Source organism: Gavia stellata, chromosome 22 (assembly GCF_030936135.1).
Source record: "Gavia stellata isolate bGavSte3 chromosome 22, bGavSte3.hap2, whole genome shotgun sequence".
NCBI lineage: Eukaryota > Metazoa > Chordata > Aves > Gaviiformes > Gaviidae > Gavia > Gavia stellata.
In genome coordinates this window covers 5,511,357-5,530,227 of record NC_082615.1, presented here as the reverse complement: position 1 = coordinate 5,530,227, position 18,871 = coordinate 5,511,357, and the positions used below count along the sequence as shown (strand labels likewise).

Here is an 18,871-nt window from a genome sequence, read left to right as displayed (position 1 = left end):
TGTCACCGCGACATTCAAGCCCCTTGCTTGAATGCTCCGGCATGGAGAGGCCACGCTAAGGTTTTAGAGGCAACCAGCGGCGCGGTGCTTGGCTTTACAAACTCGTCTTCCTGTCCGGGTTTTGCATGTTTTAGATCTGTATGCGTATTTTATAAAAGGTGCGCTAAAATGTTATTGCAGAAATAAAACTAAGCGTTTATTCATGTTTAATGAGCCATCAGGAAAAAACCTACAGCATGTGTGTTGTAGTGTTTTTCTTCTGTTGGGCTATTTACGCCGGAATGTCTTGGAGGGAAATTTGTGATTAAATTACATGAGTGAGATACCTTTATTCATGCTGAAAAGCCTCTCTCGCTTCGCCAGCAGCGGAGCTGTCAGAGCCACTGAAGTGAAGCACAATTCAACCTAAACAGGCAGCCTCGAAAACCACGAACAGAACATTAGATCTAAATACTGATTTACTCTGGATGAAGGCTGGCGCGGTTTCAGCTCCGGCCAAGAGCAGCTCCGAACCCTCCGCCTGCAGAAACTGCCTTTTTGGGGGATATAAAACCAAACCCTGCGCCGCCCCGCAGCGCGGGCTGTTCCCCGAGCTGGACGGGGTCATGTTTGCTGTCTCCCCCGAGAGGCCGCCCCCAGTGCTCGGCTCTCGTCCGGCAGTTTCATGGAGAAGCCCGAGCAGTGCCTGCGAGGCCCGTCCCCCCTCCGCAGACCCGGGGGGCCGGCGGGGCCAGGCCCGGCGCGGCCCGTGCGGCACCGGCGCTGGGGTGGGGGGGGGGAGCCGGGAGCGCGGAGCGCCACCGCGAACGGCAGCGGCCAAGGCCCAGCGCCCCGGGCTGCCACGGCCCTGCCCCCGGGGCACTCGCCACCCGGCTCCCCGGCCCCGCGGCCTGCAACGCCGCCCTCGGGCCTGGCTCGGGCCCCGCCGGTTGCCATAGCGACGCCGGCCGGGCCGCCCCGGGCCGTGGCTGGCCCTTTAAGGCAGCGCTCGGAGGCCCGCGGGAGGCCGGAAGTGCTCCGCGAGGCGCTCTGGCCTTCGCTCCGTTTCGGTGGACTTCCGGCCCCTCTGCTTCCGGCCGCGCGGCGCCTCGTGGGGGGCGGCCGGGCCGGGGGGTGCATCGGGGGCTGCGGGTACCGGGGCGTGTACTGGGGGCTGGGATATGGGGCTGGGGTAATGGGGGGTGTAGTGGGGGCTGGGGGGCAGTGGGGGCTGGGGGCACCGGGCCGTGTATTGGGGGCTGGGATATGGGGCTGGGGTAATGGGGGGTGTAGTGGGGGCTGGGGGGCAGTGGGGGCTGGGGGCACCGGGCCGTGTATTGGGGGCTGGGATATGGGGCTGGGGTATTGGGGGGAGTAGTGGGGGCTGAGGGGCAGCGGGGTGTGGGGGGCGGTGGGGGCTGGGAGGGCGGGCCGTGTATTGGGGGTTGGGATATGGGGCTGAGGTAATGGGGGGTGTAGTGGGGGCTGGGGGGCAGTGGGGTGTGGGGGGCAGTGGGGGCTGGGGGCACCGGGGCGTGTATTGGGGGCTGGGATATGGGGCTGGGGTAATGGGGGGTGTAGTGCGGGCTGAGGGGCAGTGGGGGCTGGGGGGGGCGGGCGGGGCGTGTATTGGGGGCTGGGATATGGGGCTGCGGGGCAGCGGTGTATGGGGGGCAGTGGGGGCTGGGATATGAGGCTGGGGTAATGGGGGGGAGTAGTGGGGGCTGAGGGGCAGCGGGGTGTGGGGGCTGGGGGTCACGGGGCGTGTAGTGGGGACTGGGATATGGGGCTGGGGTAATGGGGGGTGTAGTGGGGGCTGGGATATGGGGCTGGGGTAATGGGGGGTGTAGTGGGGGCTGAGGGGCAGCGGGGTGTGGGGGGGGCTGGGGGTACCGGGGCGTGTATTGGGGGTTGGGATATGGGGCTGGGGTAATGGGGGGTGTAGTAGGGGCTGAGGGGCAGCGGGGTGTGGGGGGCTGGGGGGGCGGGGCATGTATTGGGGGCTGGGATATGGGGCTGGGGTAATGGGGGGTGTAGTGGGGGCTGAGAGGCAGCGGGGTGTGGGGGGCAGTGGGGGCTGGGGGCACTGGGGCGTGTAGTGGGGGCTGGGATATGGGGCTGGTGTAATGGGGGGTGTAGTGGGGGCTGAGGGGTACCGGGAGCTGGGAGTACCGGGACGTGTACTGGGGGCTGGGATATGGGGCTGGGGTAATGGGGGGGAAGTAGTGGGGGCTGAGGGGCAGCGGGGTTTGGGGGGCGGTGGGGGCTGGAGGGGCGGGCCGTGTATTGGGGGCTGGGATATGGGGCTGCGGGGCAGTGGGGTGTGGGGGGCAGTGGGGACTGGGGGTATTGGGGCGTGTATTGGGGGCTGGGATATGGGGCTCAGGTAATGGGGGGTGTAGTAGGGGCTGAGGGGCAGCGGGATATGGGGCGCAGTGGGGCTGGGGGACGGTGTGGGAGGTGGGGGGCAATGCGGGGGCTGGGGGGCAGTGTGGGGGGGCGGCGGGAGGGCTGGGGGGCTGTGCAGGGGCCAAACCCGACCCAGGGTTCCTCCTTGGGGCCCGCACTGGGGGTTTGGGTGCGGGGCGGTGGGGTGGGCAGTGCCGCGGTGGGGGGGGTGCGGGGGGAGCTGAGTTGGGCCCAGGAGGTGGAACGGGCGGCCCGAGGGGGTGTTTCCCTGGGAGCTTTCCCAGCGCTCGGTGCCTGGCAGGGTTTCCTCAGCCCCACAGGAGCCGCGGCCCCGAGTGGTGATGGCGAGTGGTGACGGTGGGGGGTTACGTTGGCCCTCAGCGCTTCCATCTGCGAGGTGAGCGAGAAGCGGGTGAGCCCCGGGGGCACGAGGGGTCTGCGGGCGCTGCAGCGAGCGCAGGGCTGGGGAAGGGCTGCTGGGTGGTTCCAGCCAGCCTCACCCGCGCCCGAGATCAGCTCCCAGGCGGGCTCCCTGCAGGGGTTCGGCCTGTGCAGTACCAGGTGTGAGCATCCATGCAGCGTTTTGATGGTCATGTATGATACTGCATACAACAGGTTCCCCCCCCAAGGCAAGCAAAACCAGCTTTTAGATTAGTTTCTTTAACATACACTGAGTCTTTTTTTTTTTAAAACCATCTAGCAAAATTAAATTGAGACTGCCCTTCCTTTGCAGGCAAGTTTCACAGGTATGGAAAGCAGAACTTAGCTATGTTGCTCATACATTTTTTCACCTGATTTATCACTAGATATTTGAATTCCAGAACTTGGTTCCCCATGTAGTAGGGAATACTGATAAAGGGATTTCTTTACGTGAGAAAATTGTAAGGCTTTGTTGGAAGTTGTGTACTTTGCTCTCTTGTTACACCTGTGATTTTTCTTTCCTGTTGGGTTTTTCTCCTACAGCTGGGGAGTTCAGCTGGGGTCACAGCTCAGGCGAGCACGTGCTCTCGCAAGCGTGGGAAGGGGAGCGGGGAAGGCCTGTGCTGTGAACCTGGCACCAAAGTCATCCTGGCTTCTGACAAAAATTCTTTGCCAAAAAAAAAGTGCTTTTCCTGCTTGTGGTTGGTGTCGGTTGGGTGATCTGGCTCACAGCGAGGTCACCCCAGATGGTTGCTCCTGTACAACTTGAGGAGCTGTCAGACAGTGGGAGGAAGAAGGTGCTCCTTAAACCAGCTTTGCCATCAGACTGTGTTTTGCACGTGACTCCAGCTGATCTGCTGGTGATTGGTGAGCTCTCTCAGTGCAGTTTGGGAGAAAATGGATTAATATTTCATTGCTGCTGAAATGGGAGACCCTCCCTGCCCCCAGTCCCAGCAAAATGCTTCCTTTGCTCACCTTGCCCTGGCACTGGGATTTGTCAGGCCCATCTGTGAGCTGATTTAACCCAATAAAGGAGCAAAAACAAGCTGAGGAGAGAAAGATAAGTAACTTTCTAGCACATTAATGAAGTTACGGGAAAGCTAACAGTATCAAAGGTTGGGAGTGAGAGGAAGGACTGCCTAGTTCAGGGGAGGGCAAACCAACTTTTCTGCCCCCCTTTCCTCCCCACCGCATTGGCTTTGTTCTGCGAGCGGGCTCTGCTGCACTGTAGAGACCGGAGTGTGCCCAGTGGCCATGCAGAAGCTGCTGGATGCTGTATTTCCAATCAAATCTTAAAAACGGGGGCACTGCACACCAGCAGCACCTGAGCTAGAAGGACACGATTGCTGTGTCTGTCTTGGGAGCTCTAATATGCTGTTGCTCTGTCCAGTTTCATGCCGTTTTAACCAGATGCGTGAACTGTCCCTGCTAATTTTAGTGGAGTGTTAATTTGGGAGTCTGATGGTGTAACAAGCTCACTGTTAATTTTTTGTGTTGCACCTGCTTGTCCTTCAGGTGGTGAATTTTTTTCCACTGTACCTCTTACCCAGCTGATTCTGCTAGGGTAACCATGACAGTATGAAGTATATTTTTGAAGAAATGCTGTTCATACTCTGCCTCCTCAGCAGAAATGAAGCAGCGTCTCTGGCTCAGGGTCTTCTGGTGCCAGACCCGAGTGCTCCGTCCCTGTGACACAACACTCTGATCCAGTACAAGCTCACTTTGCCGGCCGCAATATGCCCAGACCAGTCTAGGAGGTTAACGCTGTGCTGGCAGGCTTTCTGCTGGCCACACGCTCTGCTGTCAGTGTGAACCAGCATAAGCTCTGGGCTGTGCGTTACAGCTGTTTCAGTAGAAATGCAGCCACGTTCCCATGCCTGGTGTGATCAGGCGTGTGCTTGGGTTGATCTGGAAGCCTTCTTTTGGCATGACACTGCAGGCTTGAGAGTAGCTTCCCCCCAGCTGGAAAGGAGATGGTGCCAAAAGGGGTGCTTTGCATTGGTGTGCTGTTAGAAGTTTTCATGGTGGAAATGCTATCGGGAAGGATTTTAAGGAGAGCTGGGGGTGGGATGCTGCTTCTCTTAGATGCTTCAGCTGATCCAGAGAAGATGGGTCTGTGTGGGGCAGTGGTCTCTAGCTTTAGCTGGATTTCTGGCTAACAGCCTGAGCAGGTAGTGTCTCCTGCGCTGAGTGAAGCTCCACACTGTGTTCACCAGATGCAAAGTCGCATGCTTTGACTTTGCAACGTTGCACTGACCGGGGCAGAGCTGTCTGACAGTCTTGGGCTGCAGGTAGAAGACGTTTCACTTGTGTGCTGTTGCAGACTGACATCTTTGATCACATCATTCAAACAAGCATTTCCCTTTCCTTGCACTAATGTCACTCTTTCCTGGGTTACAAATTGGTATTTTCGGCCGCATGGGCTGTCAGAATAAAGCATATGGAGCCCTAGATAGGGTGATTGCTATTTAAAACTTGCCAGGTTTCTAATAAAAGGAGCGAAAGTTGGATATAAGAAAAGCATCTTCTAAGCTTGAAGAATCTTAATTTTAAAGAAAAAGTTATTTGTCTGACTGAGGATTTTCCTGTCAACTAACTTCTAAATAATAAAGCATTTTCGTATTTCAATTAACATGTAATGTTACCATTTGCAGGAGGGCCCTGGATCACAAGCTCTTTGTGACAGCCTTGTGGGGTCTGACTACCTGGCGCGCATGCTGAGCAGCTCTGATGCCTCTGTGCCCAGCTTTCTCTGCGGCGTGCTTGCTGCCGCTGAATGTCCTGGTCGTTTCTTTTCAGGTGGCGGGACCAGAAGATTGTTCTGCAGGACGGTGAGAGTGCTGCCCTTGCAATTTGGTTATACCTGTGTGGTTTTTCTAGGTTACAGAAAGTAGTTTTGCCTAACTAGACGGTAAACATGAATAAAATCCGGTTCTCAAAGTTTACTTTCTTCCTTTCTTCATATTTAGTACTTGTTATTGTGCATGAACAAAGTAGAAAGATGTCTAATGTGCTGCAAGTGTGCATACAGGCAAGCAGGCATATAAAACTACTTCTTCACTGACACCTCTGGCTTGTGCCTGGGGCAGTCACACACTGGAGATGTGTGGTGCTTTGGGGATCTGTAGGGGTAATTCGATTATCTTGAGTTTAGCAGTGCTGAAGGATTTGAGAGCATCTCGGGTGCGCCAAGCTCCCGTCTCCGCTAGAGGGTGTGAAGCTCCACAGAATGGCTGAATTTCACTGAAACTGGAAAACCAGGAGACTTCCTTCCTTTAATCGGATGAGCAGGCAGCGAGGCCGTGGTGGGATTGCGTTCCCGTTGAAGATGCCCGTGCTGGCAGCAGCCCAGGTTGCTTGTGCATTATACAACCCTCAGCCGGGCCCGCCGTGCAGTCCATGTGATGACGCTCGGCCCTGGCCAGTGGAATTACTTGTAAGCAATGTGCATGTGTGCCCGGGGAGAGGCAGCTCTGCTGAAGCCTTCACATAGTTGGTGACCACCTCCAGTGCTGGTACCTGGAAGAGGTTGCTTGGAGGGTTAACTTGCACATGCCAAGTTCCCTTTCCTTCCATCTGGGGAGTAAAATGTACCCTTGCTAACAGCAAGTAGTAACTTTTCACTTGCTTTGCAAAGAGCCTGGCTGCTAGAGTTCCTTTCACAGGTAGGGGGAATTTCCACTCGATCTGCAACACTCCAAAGCCAAGCCTGCGTCCAGCGTGCTGTGAAATGCAGTGAACCTAGTGCTGGTTGCTGGGTTAATACAGGCTGTGTCTGTATTCCCTCTGCTTAGTGCTAATAGGAAGTGCTGCAGAAGCTGCTCAGCTAATGGTGGCCACGCTGGCTCCTCGGCTGAGTACAGGTTTTCTTCCTTGCTAAATTTTGCCCCCAAGTTTCACATTGAGAATGAATTCCAGAGCAGTACTGAACCCGGCCCCGCGCCTGAGCAACGCTGGCTTTGCTCTAGCACTCACAGTTCTTGAGAAGGCATATCCAAAGAAGAGATGGGCATCTTTGTGAGTACGTGATTGCCATGGCTTGAGATGCAAGGGAGCCTATGATCCTCTCTGGCTGCTGTTACCGGGTGGGATCTGTGGACATTTTGGAGCTTGATCTTTACATCCGAGAGGGGAGCAGTTCTTGGCTGAAGGATGGTGTCTGCCGGTTACTTCTCCTGCCACAGCTGGTTGGGTGTCGGCGTGGAGGCTGGCTGGAAAGCAATGGGGAGGCAGCTGAAATGGGGTGGTGCTGAGGAGTGTTGAGTGCTGAGGGTGGGGAGGCGAGGTGGTGCCTGTGGGAAGGGCAGTCCTGCAACGGCTTTTCTGCCTTTGCTTTGTTTTCCAGGAAACTTTGCATCTTTTTGACCTTGTGTCTTCTGCAAAAATAATGTCAAGGTTCTCTTTGAAGGTTTTAATTCGGAATGGGTCAGCAAGGAGCTGGTCACCGTTTGCCTTTAAAAAAAATGTGCTTTTCCCCAGCTTCTCCTGGGGGATGCTGTGTCTTGCTACAGTCATGCACATGACTGCCAAGCGTGTTCCCCAGCCCATCGCGGCGCCTCTCCCCCGGGGTCTCCCTGCGAGAACAGTCCAGCAGCTGAAGTCATTAGTCACACTAGAAGCACTGTTACAGTAAGAGCCTTTTGGGGCTGACGGGTACGGGCAGGACGCAGCCTCTGCCAGCTGGGCGTGCTGAGGTCTCTGCTTCACCAACACGCAAAGTGGATTAGAGACTGTAAACACTTCATTTGAGGAAAGCACCACCGGCCTGGGAGAAGCAGGTCAGTTGGATATTCGGGGCTGTGTAACTTGCAAATCATGCTTAAGGATCTTGTTTATCAGCTGAAGTGACTCAAATTGCATTGTAAAAGTGGCTTGTGCCTGTCTGCAGCAGGGTGATGCATCCCCTGTCCCTGCTTGCCCCCTCCGGAGCCTCTCGTGGCCCCTGGAAGATGGGTGTGCCCAGGTTTACTTACCAGTCACCCATTTGGTTTTCCTACAACTTGAAGCTGCTGTGAGCATCTTAAATAGCAACTGAGAATTTATTGCCAAGACCAAGAGTGTAGGCAAACACCTTAGCCAGTCAGTGTTGGTATCACATGGATATGTGTTGAAGCCTGTGCTGTTTTACTAGTTTTGCCCACTAATTGGGCAAAATTAATCCCTATTGTGGTTAGCTCCAGGCTCGCCCAGAAGGGAAATTGTTTTTAACCCTGTGGTCAACAAGGTGCTTGTGCCCCTCTCCCTTGCTGCTTTCTCTTGCCCGTGTGAAGGTGGGCAATGTCAAACAGCTTGTCTTTTCCGAGGATTTCACGTCACGTGTCCCCAGCAGGTTGGTGCTGGGCAATGCGAGGGAGGCTGCGAGCCCTATGTGAGTGGCAAAGGGACCCAGGAGAGGTGCTGGTGGGGATGGTGGTTTGCACCCAAACACAGTCCTCAGGTGGTGTCACCAGGCCCCTGAAGCAGTCCTTTCCCCAGCTCTCCAAGCACATGCCATTTATTTTTCTTCCCCGGCTGTGAAGGAGGTTGTGTGTGAAGTGCTTTGGCCGCCACTGTGGCTCCGTGTTTTTGCAAACACAACCCCACCATGGAAGTATGACTAATTGTTTGGAGGAGCTTCGTCCGCCGTTTGTGCCTTGTGTGCTGTGATAAGGTCAAGCCATGCACTTGTTTGTGCCGTTTGCAAGCCACTCCTTCCTGAGCGGGTAAGAATAGCTCATCTCACAAGTACACGAGTCTCCAGAGCAATGAGTTATCTGCTTGGACGCGCTCCTCGCGCTGACAGCGAGCTGAGAGGAAGCGTGCTTTGTTGGAGCAAGGCCTTTGCTTGCTGGAGGGAACATTGCTCTTTGGCAGGTCACAGTCCTGGTGGCCCTCCAAGCACTGCTTTACCCTGCCCTGGGGCAGCGTGGTGCCTTCCCTCCCCACGTGGCCCCTGGGTCTCTGCAGCTTCTGATCCGTCTCCGGCTCTGTCAGCCTCCTTGAAAACAGCTCCATGGATGGGAGCCACTCTAATGCTTTGCATAGGTGAGTGGGCTGCTCAGCTGCAGCATCCGACCTGTTCTTCCAGCCCCAGGCAGCTCAGCTCCCCTCTGCTCTTCCCTTATGCTCCTGGGTCCCTGTTTCCCAGCGCATGGGATTGCTCCGCTGGGTTTCACCCTGCGCCCTAATGCAGTTCCTCCGGCCGCTCTGGGTACGCAGGGGATGGGAGCTGCTCCAGCAGCCCAGCACTGCAGGGAGCGAGCTGCAGTGCTTACTCTGCCCAGCTCAGGCTGGCTCTTCTTACTCCTCGCAGGGAGCTGATGCAGCTCACAGCAGAAAAGCATTTTATTGTTGCTGGATTAAGGAGCTAGGCTGGCCCACAGAAGGTCCTGGCGGGCGCTGGGTGAGCCGGACCTCTGCCTTTTGGCAGCATCAAGCCCTTACGTCAGCTCTGCAGGTCGGGGAGCTACAGCCTTGCTGGCTTTGCTTGTCCTAGCCTGCTGCCTGTGCGCAGCTTTCTCGATTCCTCCATTTCTGACTGGTGAGGTCATGCTCTGCACCTCCCGTGGCTTTTTGTAAAAAATTCCACCCATTGTGTTTTTGTGGGGGAGATTGGGATCCGTCCTCAGCTCTCCTGCAGTGTAAACCCAGGGCACCTAGCAGAGGCACTGCTTGCAATCTTCTCTCCTGCTTCTAACCACAGAACTGGGTTTTTTAATGACTTCTCAGTAGTTGTTCTTACTGCAAGGGAAAATCCTGCTGGACTCGAGGCCCTGGAGATCTCGCTGCTGAAGGTCAGCCCCAAGCTCTGCCAGCCAGCCAGCAGCATCTGGTCCCTGCGGAAGCTGCCCGGCAGCTCTGCAATGACAGCAGCCAGATCCTCAGCACAGAAATAGGTATATGTGCATGGAATGCAGGATGGCAGAGTCAGGGCACTTGGGTTTCGGGAAGTACTGCCCTTTCCAACATGCGGCTGATTCCTTTTCCCTGGCAGGAAGGTGCCCCAGCCCGTGCCTGTGCAGGGCTGCGATACCATCGCTGTACACGAGGGTCAGCTGTAGCACAGTAGTATCCATGGGGAATCACTTGGCTTTTCAACCCATTTGGATGTCAAACTTCTTTTGGGAGAAGTAAAACTCCAGGTCAGGACTCTTAGACCAGGATGCAAATTTTCTACAATAACTTTTTTCTTCTGTAATGGAAACAAAGGGGAAAAAAAATCCCTCTCAACTGGAGAGCTCTGGTTGCAGGTGCAGTAAAAGCAGTCAGTGCCCTCTCTGTTGTGCTTGCAGACACCGGTGATAACAGATAGTGCCACACACAGCTCTGCCACACTCCAACGTGGCCTGATGAGGAGGTTTGTGCTTGACAAAGTCTGTATAACCTGCTGGCCAGAGCAGCCACGTTTGTCATCTTTTCAGACTCATCAGGATCTGCTAAATGGAAAAAGAGGAAAATCAGTCTTGGAGAAGGTGGCATGGGCTGACAGGCTTCTCTCAGCAGAGCTGGGCGTGGGGCCAACGGCTTTTGCGTGGCTGGAGCTGGCACTGCAGGTCCTCTGTGCTTTCCAATGCCGCTGTTGGAAATGTCTTCAGAACCAGAGGCCCAGCTTGAATTAGAGGGCAAACCATTCCCTCCTCGCTGGCCAGCACAAGGCATGGAGGACAAGTCAGCACCAGCCTCCTCCCCTGATTTTTCCACATCAAGTTAGTCCTCCAGGCTGAATAATTATTCTCTCTTCCAGGCAGGGTTTAAGGGGGTTGTTTTTATTGATGGGATGAGGGTTCTCCTCCTAAATAATGAATCCTGGTCATAGACCCCCAGTCTGGCTGTCTCCTGTGTATCCCCAGGCTGAAGGATGCTGCCTGGGTACAGCAAGGTTGGGACGTCGTGATGCTGTGAGTATTTCTTCTTACAGTCCTTGATCCCAAGTGCAGTGCTCTAGAATTACAGCTGCTTCCTTTTTCTTTAGAGTTTTTGCAAAAAAAAAAAACCAACTCCAAACCCTCTGAATTTGGCCTGGTTTGGGTTTTTTGGTTTTGGAATTTCCTGTGGAATAGAAAACCTGGGACTGGTCAAGAGGTCATAAAAGATGTGTGAAAGTAAAACGTGCGGTGAGGCACCCTGCAGTGTTTTGTGGTCTCACCTGGGTTGTTTGTTTTTAACTGGTCCATGCATGATGTTCTGGATTTAAAATATGTGCCCTGTTCCCTGAGTGAGAGGGCAGCCCCTTGGGATGGAGGGGAAAAAAAGGACCTGCTCCTCCCTGCAGCCAGCTGCAGCGGAGACGGGTGCGGAGTGTGAAACGCTGCGGGCACCTAGGAGTAGAGGATGGATGAAAGCGCCCTTCCCCTGGCCATGGGATGGAATAAAATATCTGATCCCTCTTGCGAGACATCTAACGCTGAGCATTTTTCCTGCTAGGTAGAAAGCAAAAGAACAGGCAGTGCCTTTGGCCACCTGTGGGAGCTTGGCTTACTCCCATTTTACAGATGGGAAAAGCAAGGTCTGTGTGGCCTGGCTGGTGGGTCGCTTTTGTGCAAACACAGAGTAACCAGCTGCTGTTCCTGGTGCTCTCCCCTCCCGGAGCTGCGGGCAGGAGGCCTGAGGCAGAGTGAGAGGAGGTAGCTCCGCGGAGGCAGGGACAGGTCCCAGCTCTGGGGCAGGGAGGCCAGCGGGATCACCAGTGCCCCGAGCCCTCCTGCGAGATCCTCCATCCCAAGGGTGTTGTTGCCAACTCTGCGACCCAGCTGAACAGGCACTGGTTGGGGTTAACTCAAGGGGAAACGCACATGCCCTCGCAGCCTGAGGGCTGAGCAGAGCCAGGGCTGCGGCTGAGCCATCCGGAGGAGGCTGGCGCACAGCGCCGATGGAAGAGGGGGACAGCAAAGTGACGCTTGTGGAGCTGTGCAGGAACGGTATTTTTTCTGCACCACTGGTCCCTCCTTGTCCCTCTCCGTGCATGGCCTTTGCCGTGCCCCGATACTGTCTTGCAGAGCAGAGGCAAAGGACCCCCGGGGCCATGGCGGATGGAGCCACACTGCATGCAGCAGCGGTGCCCAACAGCCACATCCCGGTGTGCCTGTCCCAGCCTGGGCACGTCAAGCCCAGGAGCGACAATGGAAGGTAGGTCAGAGACCCGCTGTGTCCCCCAGTGCCGGATCCTGGTACAAAGCCAGCTGCAGAGCAGCAGCCAGGGTCAAAACCCAGCCAAGCAAATCCTCCATCAGCTGAGCATGAAATGGGTATTTAGGTGCGTGAGCACCAAATCAGTCAAAAAAAACGAGGAAGGAGGCAGAGGTGTTTGCATATGCACCCATGTTTTACCCCGACTGCCAAACCCTCAGCTCTGGGGCGGGCTGGGGGGAAAGCCGGACCCCGTGAAAGGGGAGCAGGCCCCGTGCGGGCAGGGGAGATGCCCTGGCTGCAGCGAACGGAGGCCAGAGGCGGGCAGGCGGCTGCCAAGATAGAGCAAGTTGGTGAGCAATGGGGAAAACTGCTTTGACCTCCAGAGCTCGTCCCAGCAAATGCCTTGCTGTGGAGGTGGCTTCTCCCCTCGCACTAAGCTGTCAGCCCCGGTAGCCACGAGGCCACCTCACTCCTCTGCCCGGTCGGTACTCGAGAGCCGGCCAGGAGCCAGCACCGTGCGGCCACACGCCGGGAGCATGGCCGTGCTCTGAGCCCGCTGCCTACTCTCCCCTTCCCTGCTCCTGGTTTGTGCTTAGGCTGGAAAAGCTTTGAGGTCTGTGCCTGGCAGGCTGGACCCTGAGCTGGGACCCGAATCGGTTAATGCTGTCAGGGTGTTATGCAAAGTGTTGAGCTTTGCATTGTCGGAAGAGGAAACGTCTGTACTTTCACTCTGTTTTGTACAGGCATTGAGAGCATGGTGATTTGGGGCTGTGGCCACTTCTGCTGGGTAAACAGCTGGAGAACTGCCTGGTTTCCACCTTTCCTCTCTCTCCACCACCCACTGAAGAGGCTCCGGCAGCTCTCTTAAAGTGTGACATCTGGGAATACTGCTAGCAACCACCAGGCCAGCCCAGATCCTTCCACTCGGCATTGCCTTTAGCGAAGGCTCACGTCTGCTAAGAGGCTGCTTTCAGCTGCTCCCTTGAGAGCCTTTTTTAGGTCTGGCTGTAGTATTGGTCTTCTTTCAGCAGCAGATAAAGCCCTGCATTTACTGCTGGAGGGAGAGCACAGGCTGCAGGGTCGGGGTGTCTCACTGCCCTGACCCGGGGAAGGGACGAGGCTGGGCTGGGAACAGCCTGAGCATCACTTGGGACCTTAGTTCCCACCCGTGCCGGGATGGCACTGCAGGAGTTGATTTCAATCGCTGTGCTGTGATAATGAAGGGAGGGGGCAATCAAAGAAAGCTTAAAAATACATATTTTTTAATCTGTAGCTAAGAAATCAGCCACGGCTCCAAGCTGGACCTTCCAGCTAGAGGTGAGCAGGCTTAATTTGACAGCTATTTCTTAAATATTTAAAAAGCTGCCTGGAATAAACTGAATGCTTCCGAGTAGTGACCTAAATTCCACTTGCTGTAAATTTCATTAGAAAGTGGATTTGTGTGCCTGCCAGGAGCAGGCCACTTTGCAGCTTCATTGATCTGCCCAAAACATGTGCTGTGCAAGTGCCTTCCTCAGCAGATTTTTAAAGAGCTCACTGCTGCATACTGCTATCCCAAAATGGGGCTTGTTTCCTTGCTTTTCTCCTCTCTTCCTCTCTTTTTTTTTTCTTCCTGGTGCAAATGCATCATTTGTTTACTAATCACGTCGCATCGTTAGCTGCACGGAGTCATCCCACCGGCTGTGTGGGCAAGGATATAGCAGCTGGGAAGGAAAATGTTACTCTCCTTCAGCTCACTTGATGTGCTTTGCTCTCAAATCCCCATCCCACGCTGTGGAGGCCAAGGACTTTTGCAACCCCGAGGGCTGCCTGCAGCTCTCTCCTCTCCAGGGAGGTCACCTGTGGTTCTGACACCCCCTCGAAAAAAGCTTCCTTCCCTTCTGCTGTCCCCAAAGCGCTGTCTGTCCCTGTGCAACCACGACTTTGGATCTTGGGGAGAGGTGTGATGGTAGCACAGATGGCATATACTGAGTCTTACTAGGGAAAAAAGCCTGGGGAGGTGTGGTACTGCCAGACCTGTGGATGTATGAGCAACATGCATCTCCCCAAGCCTGAGCAGGGTCACGCAGTCGATGCTGCCCTCCCTTCCCATGGCAGCGTGGTTGCAGCCCACCTGCCCGGGCTAAAGGTAGTGTGGGAGGGCTCCATGCAGCCACCACGGGGACACAGGGCCTGTGCAAAACTACAGCTGCTCCTGTGTTGTCAGACATGGAGCAATTGCCTGGCTGAGCTGAATTAATGGGCGGTGGGAAAGGGGATGTGTCCCTGTAGCCCTGACGTTGGGTACCCAGCCCTGCCTTCCTCACGGGAACCCTATTCTGGGGCTGGGGCGAACATGACATCCCTGTCCCCCTGCCACTTCTACCTTTGTCTCTGCACGAAGCTGATGGTCTCATGGGGACCTCCACGTAACAGCACAAAACCTGACATGCTTTGGAAGCCTCATGACCTCGCCGTGGCTTGGGGAGGGTTGTGCACCCTGGGCACTGCATGCGGAGCAAGCAGACTACGGCTGAGGCAAAGCAGCAGAAAATAAGGGACTAACCAACAACTCCATCCTACAGGAGTGATGTGCTGGCACCTGGCAGGAGCTCTGACAGCTCTTCCCAGTTCACAGCACGTGGCAGAGCTGGCTTTCCAAGAGGAGCTTTCCTATGAGAGGACGGTCCCAGCGCTGCCAGGCTGGCACAGAACACTGAGAGTCCTGCCAGCAGGCAAGGGCGGGTTTGGATTCAGGAGTGCATGCTCACAATGAAGGTATGTCTAAGGGAATTGGTTGCACCTCAGAGAAGTGGTCTCCAATGGGTGAGATTAGAAAATGTGGGTTTTCATCAGCCACCTCCAGAGACGGAGCCTGTGCAGCTGGGAGCGTGGGAGGGACTGAAAATACCCCAAACCCAACAGGAGGGGTGGCTAGTGTCAAGGGTGGAGGTTGGAGGGAAATATCCCCTCTTCTAACTGTTGTCTGTGTGTCTTGCTTGTGGCTGAATGTTGGGAAGAGACGTCTGGAGGGGCCTCTGGTGCTCCTCTTGTTGTATGGGTGATGAAAATGGGAAGAAATCCCTGTGCCGGAGCCGTGTAACACAGGGCTGTCCTGCCTCCTGCCGAGGACTGCCGCGGAGGGGGCTTTCCTGGGTTGAGTTTTAGCAAGATGTTGGCAAGGCTGATCCAAAGCAGCAGCAGCCCTACCTCTGCCTCTCCCTCCCCTTTGGCTGCCAGCACAGATAATGCCCAGGTGCAGTGCACCTGGCTGTCCTCTCTGCCGGAGAGGTGCTGCTTCATCTCAGCTGCATGACGGTGATTTATTTTCAGAAGTTAAACCTAGGGCTTGAACAAAGAGGCTACAGCCTGGGCCAGCAGTATGGGCTGTCCTGGGGACAGGGCCTTGCTGGCTGTCAGCATCCAGACAAGGGCTAAATGAATTTCCCATAAATCAGAAATGCTCTGCCGGTTTCCCAGCTTTTCAGCCTCTCTGCTGGAGTCACCTGTTATTTATTTGCCTGAGGTCTAGGGAGATGTGCTGTAGGTTTTGCCAAGGCAATGGCCCGGGTCCTGTTCCCTCCTGCTGCCAGCACCCTGAGCTCTTCCTTACTCTGGCCACTGATGCAGAGTTTCTCTGCTGGCCCCAGGTGGCTTCATCTGTCCCCAAGCCTTATCTGTCCCCAGCTGTAGGAAAGGCAGAGAGGAAGGACAATTGGAGGCAGGAGGTCTCCTGGCTCTCTCCTGCTTTGGTTTTGGGCAGCATGGGTGGTTCAGCCCCTTTGAAGGGAGGCAAACAGTGCCTGGGAAGCAGAGGCTCTGCAGGCTCACCCGCCTGTGCCTGGCAGAGAGGCACCGGGGACCGTGCTGGCCTGGCCGTGCCGGGCGCTGGGCTGGCACCGGAGCTTCCCCGCTTCGCTCCCCTGCCTGCCGCGGTGATGCTGCTCAGCAGCCCGGGGTCTGGGCTATGTGGCTGAAGCAAATGCAGCTGCACTGGTTAGTGCCAAGGAAAGAGGTGGTCAGGGTGTCATTGCCGGAGGAATCTGGTTTTGTGTCAGGAGAGTCACCAAAGCAGCAGTTTCTCTCTGCAACCCATGAGGGGGTTAAGTGAAAAATGAAATTTCTATCTCCTTCCTTGTGCTTTCTCATCTCCGCCAGTGGAGCTGAAGATGGGGGAGGATTTTTTTTCTATATTTAGCTTTGGAGAAATTGCTATAACTAATCGGCTTTAGGATACTGGGTTCTCTCTTTTATTTTATCTTTTTCTGTCACTAAGACCTTGTCATGTGGCTGCAGACTGCGGCTTGCTGGCTCTCTCTGTTTGCTGGGCTCAGTTTTTTTTCATGGAGTCAATTAATAACCCGTAAAAATAACACCTCCAGCTGTTCCACTTGCAGCTGCCGGGCTGGAGTCTAATTACCAGGCCTTGGATCCCAAATCCTGCTTTGCATGTAAAAGTGCCAGTGAATAGGAACAGGCAGAGGAGATGGCAATGCAAAAAAGGAATGCGGTTTGGGGTGCTATTTTTAGCCTTTTCAAGCCAAATGTAAAAAGACCCTTAGGCTGCTTGTGTCCTGCTGAATCTGATCATATGCACAATATTGTTCCCATGGCACAGCGCTGCAGCGAGGGTGGGTTGGGGTTTATTTTTGGCAGTTAGCTTGCCTACATTTAAAACCTCCTCCTGGGTTTGAGCAATGTCGTGTTGACATGGCTTACATCCACATACTAATGGTTTTTTTGCAATCACCTGTAGTTTTCTGTGTGCTGCTGAACGTGCCAGTGCTGGATGCGGCCACGGCAGTGATGGGGAGAGAAGGCCCACAGCCACTCACCCAGTACGGAGCTTGCATCTCACAGAGTGGTGGTAAAGGGGTGCCCAGCCCGCCTCAAAAAGTCCTTTCCTACTGATTGAGACAGATAGATACAAAACGAATGTAGCTGGAGCTCTGGAGGATATACAGTGATCTCCCTCCCATGTCATCCTATCTTGCACCCTCTTCTTCTTCCCCAGCTGGATGTCATCTTCGGGTGAACCCACCGGGCAGACTTCTCCTCTGCTGCTGTGGAGCCTGGGGGTCCTGCCTCTGCTCGGCTGGTGCTGCCTCGCCTCCCACCACTGCCATATTCATCAGACCTCTTGCTACCTCCTGGGGGCTCAAGACCCCTCTCCTTTCTTGCTCCCCACGAAAGTGGTGCAGCAACAGCTCAGGAAGGCCCAGGTACACACGGGTTGTTGGGGATGGGGCACAAAGGAAGCACTGGGCTTGTTACCAGTCTCTGTCCAGGGAGTTGTACTGGGACGTACTGGTTCTTTTCATCATTGGGCTCTTGTTTAATTCAGATTCAGGCTGGCTATGACCAAAAGCAAATCAAACAGAACAGCTGTTCATTAGCTAATTTGAAATACTTAGTGGTCACACATAGCTACCAGCTTGAAACCACGAATGCAAACAGGCTTCCTGTGCTGGAGATCATCCCCTTCGTTAGAACAAGTTATTTTGAGACTGCTATTTGGAAGCTGCCCTCAGAAAAAAATCCTACACATCCCACTTGCACAGGGGTTGCAGAGCCACTGCTTGACTCAAAAGGCAACTCCACCGCTTCCTTCTCTGCTCAGGCTCCCCTGCCCCACGCTGACAGCTACAAGAGCCCAGAGGTGTTAAATACATCATCTCTCGTCCCTAGAGAGATGGAGCCAAACTCTCGGTGGGTATCCCTTCAGTGGAGCTCTCCTACCAGTTCACTTATCCAGGGATAGAGGATGCTATCAATCTCTGTTCAATCTTGCCTAGCAAAGAGATTGCAAACGTGGCTTTCCATCACGCGGTACATTAGCCAAATTAATTCCAGGACGGACAGTCAGCCAGCGGTTCTTGAGGCCGAGACAGATTAATGCTGCAGCCATGTCACAATCAGCAGAGCTGCTGCCTGCAGCATGCCAGCTCCCTGGGCGCAGCCAGCCTTCTGCTCAGCGATGCCCTCCGTCTCACACATTTCAGGAGCATTGAACTCGCTGGAATCGGTGACACAGGCAATTCAATTGGAAGGAACATCTGTCTCTAAATTGCGCTCCCCATTCAGGCTGCCGCTGCTGCAAGTGGGTGACATTTTTTATGCGTCTTGCTTGCTTTCTTTCATCTCCCAAACACAGGCACGCCTGTGGAGCACAGGAAGGTTCCTCCCCTATGACAAGGAAAAAGAAATTAGCAAGCAGATCAAGCGTGTATAGCAAATAATAAGATTGCCTTGGATACAGGACCGGAATTCATGCAAAGAATTCTGCTGATCAGAGAAGATAAGCAGCGTTTCTAGCGCCCGCAAATAGTGTCACGAGATTTATGTTTCTCAAATGTTTTCTAAGAGATCCTTGGATGAAGGCTGCCAGCACAGGCCTGATCCACAGACAGCGTGATTTAAAAAAATAAACCCTGAAATAGCTATACTGGTAGTTATTTTGGTGTGCAAGTGCTTCATAATGGTATGCCTCATTTTCCTTCAGGCACGGGAATAAGCTATACAGATACAAGCGCTGTTACGCTGGCAGAGCAGCAGCCACAAAGAAGGCTTGTCCTGACAGGGCTCCAGTGAAAGGGTGCAGTGTTTGCCCACAGGGTGCAATCCCAGTACTGGTGGAGTCAGTGAGTACTCTAAAAGGAGCTGGATTTGTGGAATACTTTTAATAATAAGTGATTTTTCCTTATTAATCCTCTGGTATTTAAAAAAAAAAAAATCATCAACATTCTGCAGGCAAATAGGGACAAAGTCTATACCTGGTGAGCGACCTGACAACTTCATTCAATGCTTGTTTAAGTAGATGAGAGTATTTGTACTGTCAGACTCATTAAAAAGAGGGATAGTAAACAGCCTTCGTTTTTATTTTTATAGGAAATTTACTCATCCTTGCATTTGCTATGCCTCTTGGCTGAGACTGATTTTTTTCTAAGGATTGAAAAGTGTTATTAATGAACTGATC

The 18,871-nt window shown here is 54.4% G+C and overlaps 1 non-coding gene across 1 annotated transcript; it reads left to right on the top strand.

Annotated features, from left to right (window-relative positions):
- Positions 1–2,845: 2,845 nt before the first annotated feature.
- Positions 2,846–3,002, top strand: LOC132319014 (small Cajal body-specific RNA 16). Its single transcript, XR_009484430.1, has one exon. It is a non-coding gene; the product is annotated as a small Cajal body-specific RNA 16 (non-coding RNA).
- Positions 3,003–18,871: the final 15,869 nt, after the last annotated feature.